Here is an 11,325-nt window from a genome sequence, read left to right on the forward strand (position 1 = left end):
ACTTTAGTTTGTAGCTGCCCAAATGCCTTGCACCTTTGTTGTTGTTGTATGTCTGTTGTGTTCTGTTTCATCTTCCTCTCCTTGTCAATCAGGTTCAAGTTTTGATTGATCATCCTTCCTGTTGCTATCAATTTCCTCCACATGGACTGTTTCATCATCAACTGCCATAATTCTTCAATCTCTGTCTCCATTTCATCCTTGGACTGGTCCATATTCTGCCTCTTACTTCTTCCTCTTTCTCTTTGCTTCAGGTTGTTGCTGCTGTCCACTAACTCTTCAAACTGTTGTAGGTTACTTTCACTTTGTAGTTGTTGGTTTGCTTTCTCTTTTGCTTTTTCTCTTACTACCATTGTAGACATTGCTATTTCTCTTGCTCCAACTTTTGCTTTGACTCCTATGCTTACTGCCTCCCTTTCATCCTTACCCTCTTTCATGATTATTTCTATCTGCACTGAATCATGACTTTCCAGCATTCTCTCCAACAATTGAGCATCTCTGTTCCATGGATTAAATTCTTCTACAAAATCTTCTTCTTTCATCTTTATTTCGCTGCTCATCTGTGCTAAATTTCCTCTAGCATCTGCAACTAAACCTGCACTCACAAAACACTTGTTAAAATAAAAAACATAAGGCTTTTGTGCCTTATCTTCCTTTGGCAACAATTCAGTTTGTTGCTCTATTTCTTTCTCCTTTGTCAGCACATCAGTATGCTATTTTGAATTCTCAAAAGAATTCATGAGACTGTCAGCTAGTCTCTCCTCCACATCATCTGCTCTAATGATGTCTTTCTGCTCTTGTTCACTGTAGTGAAATTCTTCATCTGCAATCACACTGTCATACTCTCAATTTCCTAGAAAATACTCCTGCAATGCAATTTCTCTGTGACACTTCGCAAGTATTTCGTCATCACTTATAATCCCTGCATTTATAAACGAATTGTTAGTTTGAAAATTACAAGGCTCAACAGTTTCAACTGTTGTTTCACATATCAATTCTTTAAACTGAACTTCATCTCTTTTTCCCACAAGAAATTGTCCCCGTGTAGTAATAGTTTCATTACTAAGTTCTTTCTGCTGCAATAAGTCACTGCCTTCCTCATTCAAGAGATATTCTCCATTATCCTTTTCTCCAGAGTATTCATCTTCTAAAAGATACTTTTCTATACTTTTGACAGCTTGAAAAGATTGCTCATCCTCTACAAAACCCCCCTTTGTTAGTGACCAATCATCAGATGTCTTTTCTCCCAAGGTTAAATCCTTTGCATAGGTTTCTTCCTTCTTAACATCTTTCAGTAGATGTCCTTATTTTTTACTGACTGTCTCAACATCTTCCATGGCTATTTCCACTGTGCCTATCATCATGATGAACTGATGATCCTTTACTATGTTTTCAACTAACATAGTCTCTTCTTCAAGTTTGCCTTTAATCTCTTGCTGTTTACCTTCTCCAAGAGCTTTCCTTGTCTCACCATCTGCATTAATATTCTCCTACATTTGTTTTGCATCCACAGACAAACTATCAATTTTAAAAACATAAGACCCTATGGTCCCACTTGATGTTTCAACCATCATATCTCCTTGTTGTTCCAAGTTCTCTTTATGACTCAAAAATTCTTCAATGGTCTCCTCTTCAATCTCCTCAAGCCCTTCACTTGGTTGCTTGATATCTTTCCCCAACTGTATATGAGACCTATCTATCTCATCTTCTTCCAGAACAGAATTTAGATTCTGCTTGTCTTCTTCCTCCTTTATGACAATATCAGCAAATTGTCCTTCTTTACATGTTTCACCTGCAAACATACACAAATTGTCAGATTTAAAACCATGTGACCCTTTGGCCTCACTTGAAGTTTCAGTCTTCAAGTCTTCATCTTCACTCAGAACTTCACCCTGTTCTGCTTCACAAATGGACACTTCCATTTTCATTTCCAACTTAGCTTCTCTGAGTTTTTCCATCAGCCACCTCACTTGCCTCTATTGTAGCCTTCTCTGCAACTTATACCACTTCACTAGCTTCTTCTTCAATACCCAACCTAGTCTCTAGCTTTCCTCAAGTATCCTCCTTAATGCATCGAGTTGTTCTTTTAACTCTGCAATTTCCTTGTCAATTTTCTCTTGACTCATCCTCTTGCCATTTGCCTTGGCATCCTCTTTCTTCATCTTTCTTCTGTTGTGGTCTTCCTCAGAACCTCTGTTATGACTATCAGTAGCCATCTTCTTCTTCTCTATCTTCATGAGCTCCTCACTCACTCACTATGAGTTGCATTAAAGCCTCTGCAACAACAAGTCCTCCTTGTTTCAACTTACCTCACCAAGCTTTCCTCTGTACTTGGTCATTTGGCAAGCACTTGGTTCTCTATCTCTGGAACCTCATTTGAGCACTTCTCTCTACTCCTTCTAGGCTTCAACTCTTCTACATCTCCTAAGAACACAACTGTCCTCTTGTATTTCAATCACCATGAGATACTTGGTTCTGACCACTGCTTCTTTCACTTAGAAAGTCTTACCAGCTTCCTTCATTACCTTGGCAATTCTACCCACATCCTTTGTGGAATTTCCTTTGTGAGCTGCAATACTACCTCCGTAGTAACAAGTCTCCTTCTTGCTACATATGCTTTAATAAGCTTCTCTCCTTTGAGCTCAGTCTCTTAGCATTTCTCTGGTTCTTTCTTCTGGAACCAATTCAAGCACTCCTTGCTCTAGATGTTGCAACCTTCTCACGTTATTTTGTTGTTATCTGTGCATCAATGTACAAACACACATTCTCCAATCAAATTAAAACAGAACATATCACCTCACATTCAAGATCTCTGCATGATCTTATTCCACCATTCCACCTGTACCTTGAATGGATTGTCCTTTGTTTCTTGCATCTGCAAGTTATGCTACACATCACCTCTGTGTGCCTACTTTCTATCAGATTAGAATTTGATCCTTCCTTGCCTGCATAAACTTCTTTGAGACATAACTTTGTTCTCAATTATTTCCCATATAATTTCTTTGTTCTGTTTTAACATTAATTGTTTCATTTACAATTCCGCTCTGATACCAAATGATGCAGGGTTACCCCGGCTTACACCCACAGTATGCATGTAAAATGCATAAGCACATTTGTCCTAGGAATTTTAACTCTCTAAGGAGTCAAATCTTCAATCTCTAATGAATGGTTTAAGGCCCCCTTACTCAAGTTTTATGCAGAATGATTTCATAATTCAACCATAGTCTAACCCTTAGTTAATATCCTTTATATCGGGAGTCATTAACCGTTATAAGTCTTGATTAAACCTTAAGCCGCATATAACCAAACTCCACACTTTGCTTTGTTATATTGGACTTAACCACAAACCCTCTCTTAACTTTGGTTATGCGTAAACTTAACCCATAACCATTTATCCCCTTAATTCTACTATAACCCTCGTATAAGGGGAATATACACAAACATACGAAAACTTACATTTTCCACTTTTCCATAGCCTTGGTGCATTTATCGATGCTTACCTTTATCAGACTCATCCTTGACCGTAGATTCCCCTCCATCAGATTTGACGGTTGATAGCTTTTCCCGATCAATCAAACTTACTCGACAATCCTCCGTCATTCATCTGCGCTTAGTGGATCTGACGGTTCATAATGATATCGGGTGAACAAATAGCACGGGGAATAACTGCCCGATAAAGCGGTTTCCCTCTCTCTCCACGCTGCTACGTGTCCGTTGATAAGTGGAATCAGGTGACTACCCTCCAATACTACTTACCACTTTTCCTCCCCCCGATAACCTGCTTTTGTTTATAAATCTGCCTTCCTTCGTGACTAACACCTGAGATTGTTAGCACCTGATGACCGTAGATCTTCTACCATCGAGGGCTGTGACGGCTCCTCCAGATTCTTCTTTCGCCAGCGCTTCCAGTTAATCTACATCATTCATTCCTTAACTCAATCCTACTCGATTTAATCTTGGACACTCATTTCCTTCAACCTCGTCCGTTGATCTTCGAGATCCAACGATTCCTGTGCATCAACGACTCACCTCTTCATTCATCCCTTTGCTTTGACTTTATTTCATTTTTCCAGTGTTTTGTGGTTTCGGGTTTTTCTTCAGGGTTTTGACCTTCTGCTCTTCCACTGCTCAACTCCCTCTGAGCTTAACTCCACGAATTCTCACTTCACTACCTCTCCAGAGCTTCACTCTGATCCTTCAATTGGATTCGATGATCCATTATGATTCCTCCGAATCATTCTTCTCCTCTACGTAGTTCTACAGAACTCTGCCTGCAACCTCTGTTACAGAATACACAACTTTCACGTAATTCAATCATTCAATATTCATTTCACACATCTATATAGTTCTGGAATAAACCTTTGTATATATAAATATGAACAACTGATTACATATCGAGACTCTCTGTCTCTCAGGCTTGATCTTCAATATTAGTGGCTTCCTTCTCTTACACTCTGCCCGTAGGTTTACATTTATACCAGAAAGGTTTTGTTGAATTAATTCTGGTTCAAATCCTTAATCTACTGAACTGACTCCTAAATGTCCTCTATGTCCACTTCTAACTCCAGTTAATCCCTAAGAACTCTCTCTAGTTCCTCGAATTATGAAACTACCCTAAGAGTTATAATTGACTTCTAACTCTCTCGTCATTACTAACCACTCATGTTCTCCTTCATTCGAGAGCATTTACAAACATCCTCACAACATCTAATTAATTCTTATCCTATTCACTCAAAAGCCTAAATATTACATTAACTTAACACTTAGGAAACCAACTTCCCTAAAACACATGACCCCCTATGTCTACTAAAATACAATAATTTTCCTTGGGTTGAATGCTCCTGCATCAAACTGCGGTGAAAAAAAGAGGCTTTCCAAGGGGTCTCTAATCTCTTTCTAGCTTTCTTCCAAGGCCTAAAAGATGTTATATAAAGGGGAGAAAGACATGGAAAAGTCAGTCTAAAATGGCACTAAGGGGCATGGACGTCAAGTTGAGGGCCTACCCTAGGCTCAGACTATCATTTCTGCTCAAAACAGGCTGCTACAAGGTTTCCTGTAGTTACTACAGGAATTACTATAGGATGTCCTAGTTTACTACAGGATCTCATCTAAGGGCATTTTGAGGGTTCCAGAGGTGTCCAAATGGTGGAAAAAGGTAGCACGAGATTGGAAAATGATGTGGAAGACCTTGCCAAACCGAAAAATCTTAAAGAACTGATCTTGCATAAGGGGAAAAAGGCAAGAATGCACAAATCAAATAGGCCACCAGAGGCATGAAGGAGGCACAATGAGGTCGCTAAGTTACTCAAAGGATGAGCAACACTTTCAGCAGGGGGTATGATGGGCCTCCAAATTAGACATAAATTAAGGCCCATTTGACAATCCTTCAGCACATTACACCTCTCTTTTTGCATTAGATAATGCATTTTTAACGTTAATATGTTCATTAGGAAGGTTTATGGATTATTACATATTTGTGCCTAATATTATTTATTTTTGTGGAATATTGTGAGAATATTGGGTAGATTATGAAGATTTGGAGGAGGAGAAAATTTAGGGACTTTCTCCCTACTACAGGAGGATCAATATTAAATAATAAATCAAGAATATATTTTGAAATTATTGCACAGATTCTAGATCTCCAATGACTGAGAAAATCTAGGAATGTGTTCCTTGCCATTTAATGCAGATTCCTAGTATTGGGAACCAGATCCACTATTTGAGGGATCTTGGGGGGGGAAGCTTCCTCCTTTCATGGGGAATGCTTCCTAATAATTACCAAGTCTAATTGGCCTCTAGATTGATTTTTATTAGCCTTCTTGTGGAGAGAACTCATATTTTTGCAGCTCCACTTTTATTTCTTGCAGAGATGTAATTGTATTAATGAAAATAATGAAGATTGGTGCCCTATTCAGGTTCTAAATATTGGTCTCCTTCATACGAATCTAATTTTCCTTGGGCTTTGCCATCCCAAGAGCCTTAGATCCCTTTTTTATCCTTTACTTGTCTTCCTTTCACTTCTTGTTCCCATGCATCTCTTGTTCTTGTTTTTTCCTATTTCTACATTTAGTATTGATGATTTCTTGTTATAGGATTGGGTTAAATGGTTGAAGTAAGTCCTTTTGTAAGATCGCAAGCATCATTTCATCCTTGGAACAACTATCGAATGTCATAGTAATAGTTGAGCTACTTGGATTAGTTTGTTTATTCTCAAATTTAGATTTTTGGAAGTCTCTTGTGCCAAATAACAATAAATTTCTGCTATTTTTGAGAACATATTAACGAGCTTCAATTGAGTTGATTCCATTTGCATTAGATCACAAAAAAATTCTATTTAATAAAAAAAATTAGCCCATTCAATTTTCATTTGATTAGGTTAGGCATTTGATAGATTTACTAGCTCATTAGTTCTCGAATTTCTAGATTTTAGACTAGTAATTTTTTGCTATTTTTTAGCATGGGTTAACAGAGGTCTTTTTGAGTAATTCCACTTGGAATGGAGACCTAATACATCCTAGTAAATAAAAAAATTTGTCCCATCCAATTTGGATTTGATTTTCTTGGTCATTCGATGAATTATAACTTCCTGTAGTAAATTTGTAACATCTTGTAGTTTCCTATAGTAGTCTTCCAGCGTGTATATACTTGCACAAATTTCTTAAAAAGATTGGTTTTGGTCCCTTAGGGTTGAATCATGACCCCTAGGATCTAAATAAATGGCTGAGGAGAGATAAACACCACTTAGGACTTGCCTATTACCTCTGCAAAACATCTCAACAATTTGGGTTAATGGGAAGATTTATTAAATGGATAATACAATGATTATTTTCTTGATTGCCACATCCAATGAACTCTGTCAATGGATCTGAACTCTTTGAAATGTAATGGTTGATATTTATTTCATTATTTTTGTTTTATTCAATTAGAATAGGTTTTCTTTCCTTGTATTTTCTTTATTGCAATAGGTTAAGGTTTTCATTTCAAGCATTTCCATTTCTGCATTTAGATTATGATTTTATTTCATTACATTCACTCCATTACATCATGACAGCGAAGGAAGGACACATTGTATGCTGCACATATAGTGCTGATACCTCTTAAGTTTGTATGAACCCTGGGTTGATAATTAAAGTTGGTAGCTTTAGGAGTTACGACATTCTTGTTGCAATGCTGAATCTCATCACTCTTATGGAACTCACACCATTTTCCCTTGTCCTTCTTTGTCTTTGTTGTGTTCTTCTTTTCTTGTGGATTTGGCGGGTTGTCATGGGTTGCCCCACCTTGGATTTAGCCTTTGCTCTGTGGTTTGGGAGTGTCTTTTCCTTGCTTTTGATTCGCAGATCGAAAGTCTCGCTTCTTCTATTTAAACTTTTGCTCAATCTTGACAGCGTATCGGTATGTCATGTCAAGTGACGAGATGTCCAAGAACTCCATCTCGTCCTGCATGTACTTGTGTAGACAACCACAGTAGTTTAGTACCAAATTCCACTCAAAATACTTGATACCCAACTTCGTGCAGAGGGTATGAAAATTATTTGTGAACTCTGGCACATCTTGGTCCCTTCCCTACCGTAGTATGGTCCAATTTACGTATTTATCTTCATGGCTCCCAACAGGGTAATATTGTTCCTTGATGGCGTCTCAGAAAGAATCCCAAGTGGGCGTGGTTGAAAATAGTGAGGATTAACTCTCATCTTTTTGTTCACAGTAGGTTTCCCACCAGTCATTGATGTGTGGGTTGAATTTGAGAAGTGCACAAGTAATCTTCTCCCAATTGAAAAAGTCATGAACTAAAAAATATCCTTCCAACATATTCAACCATTTATCTACGATTTCTGCATCTATCTAACCCTCAAATATGGGAATATCAAATTTAACTTGTACTTTAAAGTAGTGTCACCTCTAGAGTGGTCGTTGGATGAAGATGTGTTGCCTATGGGTAGTCGTCGAAGGATCTAGGAAAGGTTATCCATCATCACGTACCTTTTTCGCTCGAGAGATTCCTCGGGTAATATTTTGAAAGGATCTCTTGCCCCCTCATCTTTCTTTTCTTCCGTCATGGGATATCGGCGGTGTTTGTGAGACTAGACTTGCAAAGGTTCAACTAGTTTGAGCCCTAACTCCTTATGCCCTAACCTCGTGAGGACATGCAAAGAAAAATAGAGAAAGAGCAGGCCGCTCTAATACCACTAATATTAACTTAAATAGGAACGCAACAAATTACAGATATATCCATAAATACATAAATGCAGCAAAAATAACACTTCATTTCATTAATATCAAAATAGTATTTAATATTCTTACAAACTGAATGGAAATAAACTAGCTCGGGCAATAGTAGCTTATCTCTGAGAAGAGATGTGTCATTTACGTGCCTCTGAATTGTGTTACAACGAGGATCAAGGGCCTACTTATTATTGAACAACAAGGAAAATCCATAAACAACCAAAACTGTAAGCTCGGGAGATGTAACGCCAAGAGTTTGTGTGCCTTGTTGGGGTTAGTTGGGCAACCAACTTCCCGGGGCTGTAACTTGGTCATATTATCTATGTTTGGTGCGTACAATACCCTATTGGAAATGTATCTTTGAGTTCTACATGATTTTCTATAGGCCCCTCAGTTATGGGCTTGTTGCAAACCTAAAAAAAACAAGGTTTAGGGGGTCAAAACTGCTCTGGAAGTTCAGGACCCGTAAAACTACTAAAAATAGTAAATGTTGAAATAAATAAGGAAACAACTAAAATTGATTGGAGGTCTAGGTGGAATAGGCAGGTGGCCACCAATATCCCCGTGGATCCACCCCCCGACCCCCTCCTTGTTAACTATCGAAAAACAAGGGGGGGCACAATTAATGTGGTTTTCCAATGTGATTTGTTATGTAGTGCCAAGTGGGAAAACAATGAAAAGTTTAACATGGCCATGGGGACTAATGAGAAGTGCTTAACATGAACGCCCTTATCAATTGATGTTAAAATATTTGTCTCGTCGCACTAGTTTGGAGTGGTGTTCAACTCTCGTCTTGACATTAGGCATGCTAGCATGGCAGAAGCTATGTGCAATGTCGCAGATCCATGTATGCTACTTGGAAGTGCCACGTGGTAGTGCATGTTGATATGGTAGGGATTAAATGGCCAAATTTCAAATGAGCATAACTTTTGATATGGGCATCAGATTGGGATAAAATTTATATTATTGGAAAGTTGTTGATGAGTTGAATGCAATAGTGTTATTAAAAGTTAGTTCAACTAATTTTGGGAAAGAAGGAAATTTATAACCTCATCTTCATAATGAGACGATGGAGGTCTTGTTAGTCGAAAGCCACACCTCCTATTCAACTTGAAAGACTCCAAGGGGGTGGGAGGGAATGTTACACATGGTGGAGAAAATCTTGCAGGACAAAGATAAAGCCAAGGATGAGTTATTGTTATCATTGGATAAAACCATGCTATAGCTTAAAGAAATTAACTCCAAGCTCCCTTGTCCTTTACTCAAACTCTTGGCAAGCATGACACTACTCATGAAAACTTTCAAACTTTTATAGGTGCTACATTTCATGTCATAAAATGATTATTTAATGTTTAAGCATGTAGTCTTTTCTTTTAGTTTATCAAAACTTATTTACTTTTAAAAATATAAACATCATGGTTATATATAGGAATTTTTCTTTTTGCTAATTTTAATATTCTTCTTGTTTTAAATTTATTCTAAATTCTTTGGAAAAATCTATATTTTTATTTTTAATGAAATTTTCCAAATAGCTTATCATACCAATTAATCAATAAAAATAATTAACTTAAAAATAATAATTAAAAATATTTAAATAAAAATAATTAACTTAAAAATAATAATTAAAAATATTTAAATAAAAACAAACGGAACCCATTCAAAATAACTAACTTTAAAAAACCATTTAAATAAAAAAACATATTTAAATAAGAACAAACACAACACACTCAAATAGATTCATAAAAACATTTAACAAAGGAACAAACACGTTATAAACTTCACCTCTATTTTATTCCAAAATCAAGTTTCCTCTGTCCAGAGTCTATTTTTTTTTTTTTAATATATAATGTTTTTTTTTTTTTTTTTTTCATTAATTGGTGTGAAGGGTTTATAAATCATGTTTTAAATTTTTTCCATGTGATGGGTAAATAAAATGAAAAGAATTGTAATTTTTGGTTGGCTAGGTTAGGAGGTGAGTTTTGAAATGTTTGGTATATTTAATCGGTGTGAAGTGTATAACACAATTAACTTATGCTTTGAGTAAGATATTTACTCAGTAAAAAAATACATGGGAATTACAATTGGCCTAGGTCATACTAGTCCTTAACATGGTTGGATTTTTCCTAAAGAGTTTTAAAGCAGTGACCTTTACACCATGTAGTGCCTTAACAGAACACCATGTCACATTTTTCCCCTTGAACAAGAATTGTACTATCACTTTATTATGTGGATAGGTGCGTATATTTTGGAACATGCTTCCAAAATTTAATTATCAATAATTATTAGGTAGATGGTAGGAATTTAATTATCAATAATTATTAGGTAGATAGTAGGAATTTAACTTTCATAGATAATTCTTACTGGTATTCACAAATCAAAGGTTGAAATTTATCTAGAATGTAGTTACATCATTTTTCATCTTTTAATTAAATTGATTAATTAACAATTTAATTAAAAAAATGTCACATGAACAAGTATCATAATGAAATAAGTTATGGATTTTTAGATATATAGTATACATAATTCATAGTAAATCATAATATTGTAACTAAGCCTATTTATAAATGAAATATCTTTGTGATAAAAGTGAGTGAATCTCTCTCCCTATATAAATTTATTTACTTTTCTTTTTCTTTTTCTTTTTAAAGGAATGTTGGTAAAATTTAGAGGACTATATATATATATGTAAAACATAAAACATAAAATATTATTAGACTATAAATACAACCTTTCTAGTTATATGCTTTTATGGTGCAAGGTTATAATAAATTTGTAATTTAATTATTTATTAAGATTAATATATTTTTTGATATTTAATTTATAATTAAATTTATCATATTTCCATAAAGTATAATATTTAATTAAAAAATTATAAATAATTTAATAATTTAAATAAGTTAGATTATAAGAAATTTTGTTTAATCAATTTAATAATATATATTGAATTTATTTTATTATTTAAAATTATAATATTTTAATAAATTCAAATTTTCCAATTTAAAATTTAAAAAAATTGTTTAATTAATTTAATAATATATATTGAATTTATTTTATTATAATATTTTAATAAATTCAATTTTTCCAATAATTTAAAATTATAAT

The sequence above is a fragment of the Pinus tabuliformis genome, chromosome 6 (assembly GCF_031772625.1).
Source record: "Pinus tabuliformis cultivar Carrire ecotype Pingquan chromosome 6, CPIR1, whole genome shotgun sequence".
Taxonomy (NCBI): domain Eukaryota; kingdom Viridiplantae; phylum Streptophyta; class Pinopsida; order Pinales; family Pinaceae; genus Pinus; species Pinus tabuliformis.